The sequence below is a fragment of the Drosophila subpulchrella genome, unplaced genomic scaffold (genome assembly GCF_014743375.2).
Source record: "Drosophila subpulchrella strain 33 F10 #4 breed RU33 unplaced genomic scaffold, RU_Dsub_v1.1 Primary Assembly Seq52, whole genome shotgun sequence".
Lineage (NCBI taxonomy): Eukaryota > Metazoa > Arthropoda > Insecta > Diptera > Drosophilidae > Drosophila > Drosophila subpulchrella.
The window spans coordinates 682,307-695,443 of record NW_023665689.1 but is presented as its reverse complement, the minus strand read 5'-3'; the positions used below and the strand labels follow the sequence as shown (position 1 = coordinate 695,443).

At 37.2% G+C, this 13,137-nt stretch overlaps 1 protein-coding gene and 1 long non-coding RNA gene across 5 annotated transcripts in view; one reads left to right on the top strand and one right to left on the bottom strand.

The window, feature by feature from the left end:
* Window positions 1-533: 533 nt before the first annotated feature.
* On the bottom strand, window positions 534-3,171 carry LOC119562487. 3 transcript variants are annotated; one of them, XR_005221863.1, is made up of 6 exons: window positions 2,686-3,171; window positions 2,517-2,620; window positions 2,094-2,385; window positions 1,005-1,216; window positions 892-946; window positions 534-826 (listed from the first exon to the last, which is right to left on the bottom strand). It is a non-coding gene; the product is annotated as an uncharacterized LOC119562487 (long non-coding RNA). The 3 variants fall into 3 exon arrangements; XR_005221861.1 differs by having other exon boundaries at window positions 537-826; window positions 2,558-2,620; window positions 2,686-3,168; XR_005221862.1 differs by having other exon boundaries at window positions 537-826; window positions 2,517-3,167.
* A 3,432-nt stretch (window positions 3,172-6,603) lies between these two features.
* The window catches only part of LOC119562486 (acetylcholine receptor subunit alpha-like), a 670,242-nt gene continuing 663,708 nt past the window's right edge, over window positions 6,604-13,137 (top strand). Inside the window, exon 1 of one of the 2 annotated variants that reach the window (XM_037875690.1) lies at window positions 6,604-7,005. The gene's annotated coding sequence lies outside the window, so the exon portion shown is untranslated. The remainder of the gene's footprint in view (window positions 7,006-13,137) is intronic. The other variant, XM_037875691.1, reaches the window with a different exon arrangement.

Here is a 13,137-nt window from a genome sequence, read left to right as displayed (position 1 = left end):
TTACTAAGAAGTGACTTCTGGACGACAGGCGATAGAAATATCGCCCTTTTGCTTGCAGGGTACCATCACAAGTTTGCCTTGCATTAGTGTGAGTGTAAAAAACACGAAGTCGGCGCGCAGCGCGCTGAAGCCTGACGTTTTTCTGTTTTGCACTGAGAATCTCCGCCGCAGCAGCAAAAAAGCGCGCCGAAGCTGAGAAAAAAAGACCCAAAGACCCATGCCGAAGTCATACGAACATCTACGTTATACGTGAGCGAGCAGCGGATGGGCAGAACAATTCTCTATGCTCACTTAATAGGCCGCTGCCGACCGCTGCTTTATAGCAATACAAACATTTTAGATGGTTGTCACGTCAAAATTATACCGTCAGCAGACTTACATACCCACTTACTTACCCTCTTTTTTTTCACAGGGCCAGCCTGGCAAGGAAAATGGCCGTTCCTCCAGGAAAAAACAAGGGACATGTTTTGAGTACAAGTGCCGCTGATGCTTATTGAGGACTCTGACTTTAACTCTTTATAATTTCATATTTCATTTTATTTATAAATTAACCTATTTATTCTAAATTGTTCAAATTTTTTGATTTCCTCAACAGTTTAAACAAATCAGATTGGATTTGAGTTTGGCTTTCTGCCGTCCTTGACATGATCTCGGTTTGCGCTCGCTGCTCCTCTAGCCTTTCTTGAGCTATCTCCAAAAGCTCGGCCTTGTGGTCCACCTTTCCTTGCTTTGCAGGGGGCGCAGTGCTGCTGAGCGTTGACTTCCACTGCAGATGGAGGCTTCCATGTCATCGGGGTCCACATCTAAGACCTCCACGAAGTATTCCCTAGTATATGCAAGAAATACATTTTATTAGTAAGAGTGGAGTAGTAAGAGTGGAGCAACTCGTACTACTCGCCACACGGATGAAGCCCCACCGCTTGTCCGCATTTTATTTGTTTTCTGCCTGAAGAATAATATTGTGGAATGGATTGCCAATATATTGTTGCACGCATATAAGTTACCTATACTTTTTGGCCAGGTTTTCAATTTTTGTCCGGAACTCCTTTGTAGGACACATCACTACCAGCTTCCATTAAGAACTGGGCCATGTACACGTGGACATTTTTCCGAGCTCCCCGCAACTGCTCGATGTTCTCCTGCCAATTATCGATCAGCAGAAGCTCCATCTGCATAGTCCACCTCAGCTTGCCAGCGGCGGTTTGCGTATTATCGACTGTAAAATTAAAAACAATAAATTATTACAAATTAAACGAGGAAGAACGCTATAGTCGAGTAACTCGACTACCAAATACCCGTTACTCAGCTAAAGAGACAAAAGGGAAATTGAGATGTGCAAGCAGCGAAGGGAGACTGAAATGCGCCACCTACCGGCGGTAGACAGACTTAAGCGTTTTGGGCCTTGAGTGGGCGTAGCAAATTTTTTGTTGGATCAATCGATAGGTATTGACGAGACCAATACATTTCAGTTAAAATTTTTTAACTAGCATGAAAATTGTGGGCGCCACAGGTTTGGGCGGTTTGTGGGCGTTAGAGTGGGAGTGGCATATTCGCGTAGCGCAGCGCAAGCGTACAAGGCTACGGAATCTAAATATGAGAATTCAATTCTCTATCTTTGATAGTTTCCGAGATATCCACGTTCATATTTACGATTTTTTGAAGTTTGTGGGCGGTTTGTGGGCGTTGAAGTGGGCGTGGCAAACTTTTTTTTGGGTCAATCGATAGATATTGATAAGAACAATACATTTCAGTTTAAATTTTCATTCCAGCATTTAAATTGTAGGAGCCACAGTTTTGGGCGGTTTGTGGGCGTGGCACTGTGCTGAAAAATATTGCGCTGCGCAGGAATCTCAGGAATCTGCATGCCTAATCCCAGTATTGTAGCTGTTGTAGTTTCCGAGATCTCAGCGTTCATACGGACAGACGGACAGACGGACATGGCTAGATCGACTCGGCTAGTGATCCTGATCAAGAATATATATACTTTATGGGGTCGGAAACGCCTTCTTCTGCCTGTTACATACTTTCCGACGAATCTAGTATACCCTTTTACTCTCCGAGTAACGGGTATAAACAGCATTTATCGTTCATACCTATTACTTTGGCGCCTTCCATTTTCAAAAGTTCGCCGTCATCATTGTTAACGTTTTCGTTCTGAATGTTTCAATTTTCACTGTCAAGAAGGAGAACTCAAAGTCCATCAAATTTGGAAAAAATAATAGAAACTTCAAATCCAATGGCTTAGTATGTACGAAAGTTCTGGGCAACAAGCCAATAATATGTGAAGTACTGATAACTGTACTTAATTTTATTTTAATCCTTGAGCCCCTCGCGCCCTTATTATTTGCTGTGTGCATAATTCTTAAGGGCGACCACGTGCTTGGCCTGGAAAAAAATGGAATCAAAAAAGGGTTCACTTCATTTTCTGGAGTTGGTTCATGCTATGGATTAAGAAAAATAAGTAAATAAATAAGAAAATAAATAAGGAAAATATTAATTTTAATCTATTAACGTACAATTATTGTTAGTAAGCCTTGTATTTGTTTTGTTAGCTTACTTTTGTCATTGGACATCGCCTTTTTCAAACATCTGTCCGGGTCCTCAGAATTTTTGGCCAATGCTGCTGAAAAAATATTAGGGCATACATTTCAAAAATTTGTCTTACTTGTATAACTGTATATTTACCTTTTAGAACTATATATAACCCTTTTTGGCACTAAACATTTGGGCATGCCACTTTCGGCTAACGAAACCATAATTTTCTAGGTTATTTTTAAAGCGAGCGGGATGGAGATATGCTTAAAGCAACTCTGCTTTTTTCACTAACACACCAAGCCTATAGCGCCACCTATCTTCTTCTTCTATAGCGCCACTTGGCCTACAGCGCCAAGTAGCCTATAGCGCTCCTAGCGGCTTGGTGGGGTATTGGTGAAAACAGTTTATTTGCTGACTGTGGTGTGCATTCTCGATTGAATTCCAAATGTTTAATTATTACTTGGATATTACTTTTAATGACTGGTCCGATTTCAAAAATAGTTGGTACATAGATGGGTATTAATAAGAGGAAGGAAATCTTAGTTTTATATAAATATTAATGGATTAAGTTCTTATGACTAATCTTAAAAATTACATTACATACAAATATCATTATAAGTACATTCAAATTACTTAATTTTACTATGATCAACTAATTGCCTTTTTAAAAACAATATTAATTGTTTGATTTAAATACAATAATGCTCCTAAAATGTTAGGGCATAAACATGTCGCTGCGCCATAAAAAGGTAGGTAGTGGTGCAGGTAGATTATAAGACAAAGAACCGACCGTTTTCGTCGGCAGTCTTCTACGCTGCGCCGACTTATCTTCTAATGTCGACAGCGGCAGAGTGTTCTTGCCTTCTGACATGCCACCCTGAGCCGACTTCAGAACCCCTGTGGCTTGAAAATTTTGAAAACTTCTGTGTTTATAAATTTAAACGTTTTGTTTCAATGATTTATTCAGGGGGAGTAACGAAAATGAATTCTTAGAAATTTATATTTGACAAATATCTGGTTTGTTTCTTTTGAATAAAAAGGGTATAAAAAGGGCTACCTTACCTTCTGTTCTATTGTTAACGCAGTATCGTTCATATTTATACCCCTTACTCGTAGAGTAATAGGGTATACTAGATTCATTGGAAAGTATGTAACAGGCAGGAGGAAGCGTTTCCGACCCCATAAAGTATATACTTGTATATTCTTGATCAGAATCACTAGCCGAGCCGATCTAGCCATGTCCGTCTGTCCGTCTGTCCATATGAACGCTGAGACCTCGGAAACTATAAGTGCTAGGCTATTGGGATTTGGCATGCAGATTCCTGAGCTTCTTGCGCAGCGCAAGTTTGTTTCAGCAGGGTGCCACGCCCACTCTAACGCTCACAAAACGCCAAAAACTGCTAGAATACAAATTTTAACTGAAATGTATTGTACTCATAAATTCCTTTCGATTGACCCAAAAAAAACTTTGCCACGCCCACTTTAACGCCCACAAACTTCAAAAACTCGTAATTATGAACGCGGATATCTCGGAAACTCAGAAAGGAAAAAATTGTGATTTCAGATTTAAATTTCGTAGCCTTGTACGCAGCGCAAGTTTGTAACGCGAATATGCCACGCCCACTCTAACGCCCACAAGCCGCCCAAATCTTTGGCTCCTACAGTTTTAATGCTAGAAGAAAAATTTTAACTGATATGTATTAGTCTCGTCAATACCTATCGACTGACCCCAAAGTTTGCCACGCCCACTTTAACGCCCATAAGGCCTAAGTCTGTCTACCGCCCACATACCCATATATTGGGATCGCGAGTAGGTGGCGCATTTCAATCTCGCTTAACTGCTTCCATATCTCCATTTTGGTCCCTTTAACTGAGTAACGGGTATCTGATAGTCCAGGTACTCGACTATATCGTTCTCCCTTGTTTTCACCTATGATGCTTACCGTTTTTATATACGTTACTCGTAGAGTAAAAGGGTATACTAGATTCGTCGGAGAGTGTGTGTGGCAGAAGGAAGCGTTTCCGACCCCATAAAGTATATACAAGGGTGGTCAAAAGTATTTTCACAAAAAAAAAGTTAAATATATTCATAATTTGAACTTACATATTGTTAACTTTGGCATCAATGGAAAGGTAATTTAAATGCCGTTTGAATGATACAATACATTTCTTAACACATTCAGTACTTATTGAAAAGGACGAATGTCCTTTTTGAACTTTTTTCCTCGACTTGAAAACTTAAATTTTTTGATGCAAAAAGTTTCTTCAAACAAAAATAATAGTAACTGCAAAAAGAATTTTTCAAAGATTATTTTGCTTATATTTTTTATGATTTTTTGAAAATGCTTAGAAACATGCATTTTAGCCATATTTTTCTCTTTTTCATACAAATTTTTTCCGACAGTGTCACCTTTAAAAAATCATAAAAAATATAACCAAAATTATTTTTGAACAATTCTATTTGCAGTTACAATTATTTTTGTTTGAAGACACTTTTTGCATCAAAAAATTTAAGTTTTCAAGTCGAGGAAAAAAGTTCAAAAAGGACATTTTCACACAAATTCGTCCTTTTCAATAAGTACTGAATGTGTTAAGAAATGTATTGTATCATTCAAACGGCATTTAAATTACCTTTCCATTGATGCCAAAGTTAACAAGATGTAAGTTCAAATTATGAATATATTTAACTTTTTTTTTGTGAAAATACTTTTGACCACCCTTGTATATTCTTGATCAGGATCACTAGCCGAGTCGATCTAGCCATGTCCGTCTGTCCGTATGAACGCTGAGATCTCGGAATCTACGTCTATGTCTTTACGTCTGACTTGGGCCAGAGGGAGACACAAAGATGTGGAGGCCATGACGTCACAATGTACAAAGAGGAATAGAAAAAAATTGGGGGACTTTTTAAAGGAAGCAAAATTTAAAAAAAAATGTAATTGCAATTATTTTTAGGTACGCCGTAAGGTTATGAAAAAGATCGTATGAAACCACTTTAGCTACATAGCGAAAGAAACAAGAATGGAATTTAGCTTCGGCAACCAGAAGTTTCTATACCCTTGCAGGTCGTTCCCGTTTAAGCGTCGTATTTCTGAGCTTTTCGATTTGTAGAAAACTTAAAACCAACTACAGAAACATTAAAATATTGTTCCTTTTTAATTTACTACCGTTTATGTTTACCGAAAACGTAATATAATAATATATATGAAGTACATTGGGTACACCGCACGCACACTCGATATGTGTGCATAACACATCTCATCTCCCTCCTTCTGAAAAATAATGTAACATATCTCTTATGTTCTTTATATTAAAAATTTTGCTCAAAATATATTTTTTTTAAAATGCTTCATTTTAAAAATATCCCACATAAATATAAAAATGTTATTTAGGACTTCAATTTTTGTTCAGTTTTTTATTAAAGTCTTGATTGTTGGAACCGAGATATGGAGAAAACACGGTTGGAAGAGATTTTTGTGACACCCGCGGACATGACGGCCGAAATTAGAATACCCCCTGCAACGGTGCAATGGTATTGTCTGCTGCTTTGCTGAAAAGAAGTGCATTCAAGGTAAAAATATTTTCCAAGTAGATTTTTCTGCAGTCTAAAGTAGTATTTCCCTTTCTAATAAAATAACAAACCAATTATTGCAGTTCTAATTTGTAATATTAACATTCTTGTTTTGCGCATGCGCTAAGATATGATAGGAATGCAAATTCTCAATCATATCAGAACTGTGCTCTAGATAAGGAATTTCTAAAGATTTTTAAAGTAATTTTATCATTTTCTAAACTTATATGTCAAAATACAATTTAATTACAATTTGTAGCAAAATCCAACAATTTATGGATGAGAAAGATGAGTTTCTTAATGTGTATTTGTAGTACACATTGTGCACCCCATTTTTATTGGGTTTTGTGCTCTTTGTAATTGCTTGGACAATGCCTTTTTAAGATTAAAGGAAAAAAAGTTGTGCACTCAATATCAATAACCTTTCTACTTTTCAATATTTGTTATATGGATTTATGCTGCACCGTTCGGTGGAATAGCCCTAAATATTTTAGTGTGTACAAAATATTTAGGGGAGGAAATGTATATTCCAGCCTCGTCTTTCCACGTTGTGGATGTGCAAGGCTGGAACAGAAAGGGGAGGATTCCAAGTTATTTCCATTCCCAGTTCGAAAAGACAATTCAATGGTTTGATAAATACTTCGTGACTCCGCTGACAAATTGTACTTGTATATGGTGTAATACAAATATATAATCTTATTTAACCTGTCATTGTATATTATAAACAAGATGAATCATTAAAGGTTTAAAAATCAAATACGTCCATTGTGTCTTTTACCTGTAAACACTCATTGCGTTTAACGACATTTTTCGCCGTATTTTCTAAGAACATGGCCAAGTGACACTACTTATATTTCGAAACCTTTTTAAAGTAAGAGGATCCCAAAGCATTCATTCAGGTAATTTTTTTGCTGTTTCACAGTGTTATTTAATAACAAAAGATGGCCAAGTGTAACCCCAAACTAAAAAAAAAATTTACTCAATTTGTAACGGAGCTATTAGCAAAAGAAAAAAGTTACACAGTACCGTCCTTGACCAGAAAATAAATCAAATTTTTCACATGGGACTAGAAACAGAATATCATCCCACATGAAATTTATCCACAATTTCAAATATATCAGAAAACAAGAAAGGAAGTTAACTTCGGCAAGCCGTAGTTTGTATACCCTTGCAGTTATAATTATTATATTTCAAAATACAAAAAATGTTATTTCCAAGCGTAGGAGGTTATATGTTAAAAAACATCAAAGCTATAATTTGTTTCATATTATTTTCCTACCAATTTTCCGATCGTTTCTATGGCAGCCATATGATATAGTCGTTCGATTTTGATAAAATTAAATTCGAAATTCAGAACTAATTAAAATATGTTATATGATAAAAAACGCCGAAGCTATAATTTGTTTCATATTATTTTCCCTATGGCAGCTATATGATATAGTCGTCCGATTTTGATAAAATTAAATTCGAAATTCAGAACTAATTAAAAAATGTTATTTCCAAGCGTAGGAGGTTATATGTTAAAAAACATCAAAGCTATAATTTGTTTCATATTATTTTCCTACCAATTTTCCGATCGTTCCTATGGCAGCTATATGATATAGTCTTCCGATTTTGATAAAATTAAATTCGAAATTCAGAACTAATTAAAAAATGTTATTTCCAAGCGTAAGGGGTTATATGTTAAAAAACATCAAAGCTATAATTTGTTTCATATTATTTTCCTACCAATTTTCCGATCGTTTCTATGGCAGCTATATGATATAGTCGTCCGATTTTCATAAAATTAAATTCAATGCTCAGAACTAATTAATAAATGTTATTTCCAAGCGTAGTAGGTTATATGTTAAAAAACACCGAAGCTATAATTTGTTTCATATTATTTTCCTACCAATTTTCCGATCGTTCCTATGGCAGCTATATGATATAGTCTTCCGATTTTGATAAAATTAAATTCGAAATTCAGAACTAATTAAAAAATGTTATTTCCAAGCGTTGGAGGTTATATGTTAAAAAACACCGAAGCTATAATTTGTTTCATACTATTTTTCCACCAATTTTTCGATCGTTCCTATGGCAGCTATATGATATAGTCGTCCGATTTCGATAAAATTTAATTCGAAATTCAAAACTAACTAAAAAATGTTATTTCCAAGCTTAGGAGGTTATATGCTAAAAAACACCAAAGATATAATTTTTAAAAATTTTTTTTCCGATTATTCCTATGGGAGCTATAAGATATAGTTGTCTGATCCGGCTGGTTTCGACTTATATACTACCTGCAAAAGATGTAAGACTTTTGGGAAAGTTTCAGCCCGATAGCTTTAAAACTGAGCGACAAGTTTGCGTAGAAACGGACGGACAGACGGACTGACGGACATGGCTAGATCGACTCGTCTAGTCATGCTGATCAAGAATATATATACTTTATGTCGGAAACGTCTCCTTCACTGCGTTGCAAACTTCTGACTGAAATCAATATACCCTCTGCAAGGGTATAAAAACACCAAAGCTATAATTTGTTTCATATTATTTTCCCACCAATTTTACGATCGTTCCTATGGTAGCTATATGATATAGTCGTCCGATTTTGATAAAATTAAATTCAAAACTAGTTAAAAATTGTTAGTTCCAAACTTAGGACTTAAACAACACCAAAGATATAATTAAAAAAAATATTTTTTTCCGATTATTCCTATTGGAGCTATAAGATATCAAACAAAAACACCTCTTAACGAGGTAAAAAGTAGTGGCGAACGCGCCTTTAACAAAAATTTCTGATATCAACAATTGTGACGAAAAATGATATTACATTCGATAAAATAAATAAACTTTATTAAATTTATGATTTCGGCTCGCAACAGTAAATATTTATTTACCTACACGTAAATTTTCTGTTGTAGCGTGCCGAATGCATAAATTTAATATAGTTTATTTATTTTATCGAATGTAATATCATTTTGCGTCACAATTGTTGATATCAGAAATTTTTGTTAAAGGCGCGTTCGCCACTACTTTTTACCTCGTTGAGAGGTGTTTTTGTTTGATATCAGAAATTTTTTTTTGCACAAGAGTCAATACCATGACTAGGATTCGTCCCCATATGGCTTGGCTAATCTTAGCTGAACGCCACCTTAAATTAGGCACAACAAGTTTTATCGCTTCAATTACCTATTTTAATAGCACAAGTTTGGAATCTCAAGGGCTGTATAGTTTCAGATTCCAAGAGAAATCTGTCGTTTCTTACATTTCCCGCCGAACTAGCGGGTTTTTCCAAGGTGGTAGAACAAATAGATCAAGTTTCCTATTTCAATTAGCTTCATGCAAGTAAAGGACCATAAAACCATAACAGATTTTCCGTTTGAAAAAATCTAATAAGAATATTTTTCATCAAATTGGTTTTTTCTTGATTATTCCAATAAGTATGAAATATTCCGTATACGGAGCTGATACGAGTTGCACTTTTTATCGCTTAATATCTTCCAAACGGTAATTTTAAGGGCAAAAAGTATTATAAATCAAAAGCTGAGGAATTTCAAGGGCTATATGATTTGAAATTTAAAAAGAAATCGTTTGAACCAATTAAGAGAAAATAGTCAAAAAGTGGTTTTAATAAATAACTTTTTGCTATAACTCTAAATCTATTATATTCAGACAATTTTACTATATAAAGAATATTTAGCAATTTAAATTATCTTTTCAGAGATATATAGCACGTTTCCGTAGCATTAGTTGTTTAGATACTATAAGCATTTTAAATCTGGCTTTTTTTCGTCGTAGAGCAAACGTTTTCTATTTCAAGCTACTTTATACACCCATAGGGTTTCCAAAACCCTAAAACTATGATGGGATGCATACAAACCCACAAACAAAGGGACAAACATTTTCATTTTGGGAAGAAGAAGAAAATCTTGTTTTTTGAATTACTTTTGAACGGAACATCGGATTTCAACAAATGAGGTGTCATTCGACGCGTATTCTCAGTAAAAATAAAACTAACTAAACAGACGGGGGCTCTTATCCCCACCGTATCCAGCAGCTTCAATTTTCTAAATTTTTACTTTTACACTTTCACCGCTTTTTCTCCCAAACAAATCCATATTTCGGAAGTCTTTGTATGCAATCTTCTTAGTTTTTGCGATACCTTTCGATTGGTGTATCACTCGTTACGATCGGACCATAATGGCAGATTTTCAATTCTGCGGCTATATATAGTAGTTGTCTTCGCACGCTCTCTTGCGCGCTTCGCCACTACGTGTACTGCCGTCCACAGTGATAGTTGTCCGATCCGGCTGGTTCCGACTTATATACTACCTGCAAAAGATATAAGACTTTTGGTAAGGTATCAGCCCGATAGCTTGAAAACTGAGAGACTAGTTTGCGTAGAAACGGATGGACAGACGGACATGGCTATATCGAATCATCTAGTGATGCTGATCAAGAATATATATACTTTATGGGGTCGGAAACGTCTCCTTCACTGCGTTGCAAACTTCTGACTGAAATCAATATACCCTCTGCAAGGGTATAAATATCAGATAATACTTAAAAATATATTGATTCAGAAAACTGACAAAAGCTGAAGTTTGTTTGAGCAGGATTCCACGCCCACTCCAACGCCCAAAAACGACGATAACACTAAAACCCGTCCACCACCCACGTTTCTTAATATTTGGGACAAAATTAAATTCGATTTTGTTCTTATTATCAATAGTTAGTTATAGTATAGTTATAGTTATTAAAAAGTTGTAACCAAATATTAATCAATATTTTGCAATTCAATCGAGATTGCACACCACATGCAGCAACTCAGCAACTATTTTCACTAATACGCCATAATGCCGATAGGGGCGCTATAGGCTAGGTGGCGTTATAGAAGCAGAAATAGGTGGCGCTCATTGGCGCTATAGGCTATATGTTTTAGTGAACAAAACAGAGTTTCTTCAAGCATAATTTGTATTAATTTGTAATTTTGTATCTAGCATGAAAATTGTGGGCGCCACAGGCTTGGGCGGTTTGTGGGCGTTAGAGTGGGCGTGGCATATTCGCGTAACAAACTTGCGCTGCGCACAAGGCTACGAAATCGAAATCTGAGATCCCAATTCTCTATCCTTGATAGTTTCCGAGATATCTACGTTCATTTTTACGATTTTTTGAAGTTTGTGGGCGGTTTGTGGGCGTTAAAGTGGGCGTGGCAAACTTTTTTTTACCAATCGATAGGTATTGACGAGACCAATACATTTCAGTTAAAATTTGTATTCTAGCATCAAAACTGTAGGAGCCACAGTTTTGGGCGGTTTGTGGGCGTTAGAGTGGGCGTGCCACTCTACTGAAACAAACTTGCGCTGCGTAAGAAGCTCAGGAATCTGCACGCCAAATCTGAATAGCCTAGCTCTCATGGTTTCCGAGATCTCAGCGTTCATCCGGACAGACGGACAGATGGACATGGCTAGATCGACTCGGCTAGTGATCCTGATCAAGAATATATATACTTTATGGGGTCGGAAACGCTTCCTTCTGCCTGTTACATACTTTCCGACGAATCTAGTATACCCTTTTACTCAACGAGTAACGAGTATAAAAAGTGTACATTGTTTTCGGGAAAAAGTATGTAACAGCTTGAATGAAGCGTCTCCCACCGCATAAAGAATACATATTCTTAATCGTTGTCGGATTTCCCTTTAACATTATACAATTTCCCCTACTTCTTGGGTAATTTTCTTAGGGAAATTCCCTTTTGGAGTCAAATAACACAGCTGACTGCAGCGACACTCTCTTGTCTGCGTTTTTCAGCCAAAGGGCCGATTAAATTTTAACCCGCTGTTGGTTCTTATCTATGCGCAAGAGTTGTCGAGGTCGTCTAAAAATATCCCTGCCATAAACTTTTTGCACAATTATAACATTAAACAAGAAAGAACGCTATAGTCGAGTGCCTCGACTATCAGATACCCGTAACTCAGCTAAAGGGACCAAAGGGAAATGGAGATAAGCAAGCAGCAAAGCAAGACTGAAATGCGCCACCTACCGGCGGTAGACAGATTTAAGCGTTATGGGCGTTAGGGTGGGCGTGGCAAATTTTTTTTTGGGTCAATCGATAGGTATTGACGAGACCAATACAGTTCAGTTAAAATTTTGTATCTAGCATGAAAATTGTGGGCGCCACAGGCTTGGGCGGTTTGTGGGCGTTAGAGTGAGCGTGGCATATTCGCGTAACAAAATTGCGCCGCGTACAAAGCTACGAAATCTAAATCTGAAATCCCGATTCTCTATCTTTGATAGTTTCCGAGATATCCACGTTCATATTTACGATTTTTTGAAGTTTGGGGGCGGTTTGTGGGCGATAAAGTGGGCGTGGCAAACTTTTTTTTGGGTCAATCGAGCGAGAGGCAAACAGGCGGCTAAAGGTTTTTGTCGGGTCTGTTTTTCAGCGCGGTACTCAGATGAGCTAAGGAAATACCAGAAAAAATACCAAATTTCGGGAGTGAATTTTCGATGAACGCCGTTAGCCGCGGCCCAAAGAATAAGAAATTTAATCTTTGGCGGTGTTCGTGCAGAAGCGGTGGGGAATTTAAAAATTAAATATGGAAGAAAAACACCCAAAACGGCTAAAGGTCAGTGCAGATGAAAAAGGATGCCTATTCCAAGCTGTTGCCCATTATTGTAGGAATTGACCGACAGGAAGCAGTACCACAACGGGTCAAATCAGCAGAATAGTTGAAGCGCTGGAGGAGATCCACTAGAGAATCCCAGTGGGAAGGAACATGGGACATCGCACGATCTCTGATGAGCTCCATTAAGGACTCCTCCTTCACCAGCTACTTGGCAGCTGGTGATGGAGCGGAGATAGAGGATGCGCCGGCTTCTATAGGGAGGAGGAAATAAGGTCGCCCGCTAAGGGACAGCTGGAGGAGCTGTCACCAGCCATTATTGGCCAGCTCGGAGTTGGACTACAGATGGCGCGGGAAAGATGGCGGAGCATCCGTGGGACGAGAAGGAAGCCTTGAACTTCTAATTTACATAAATAAAAACAT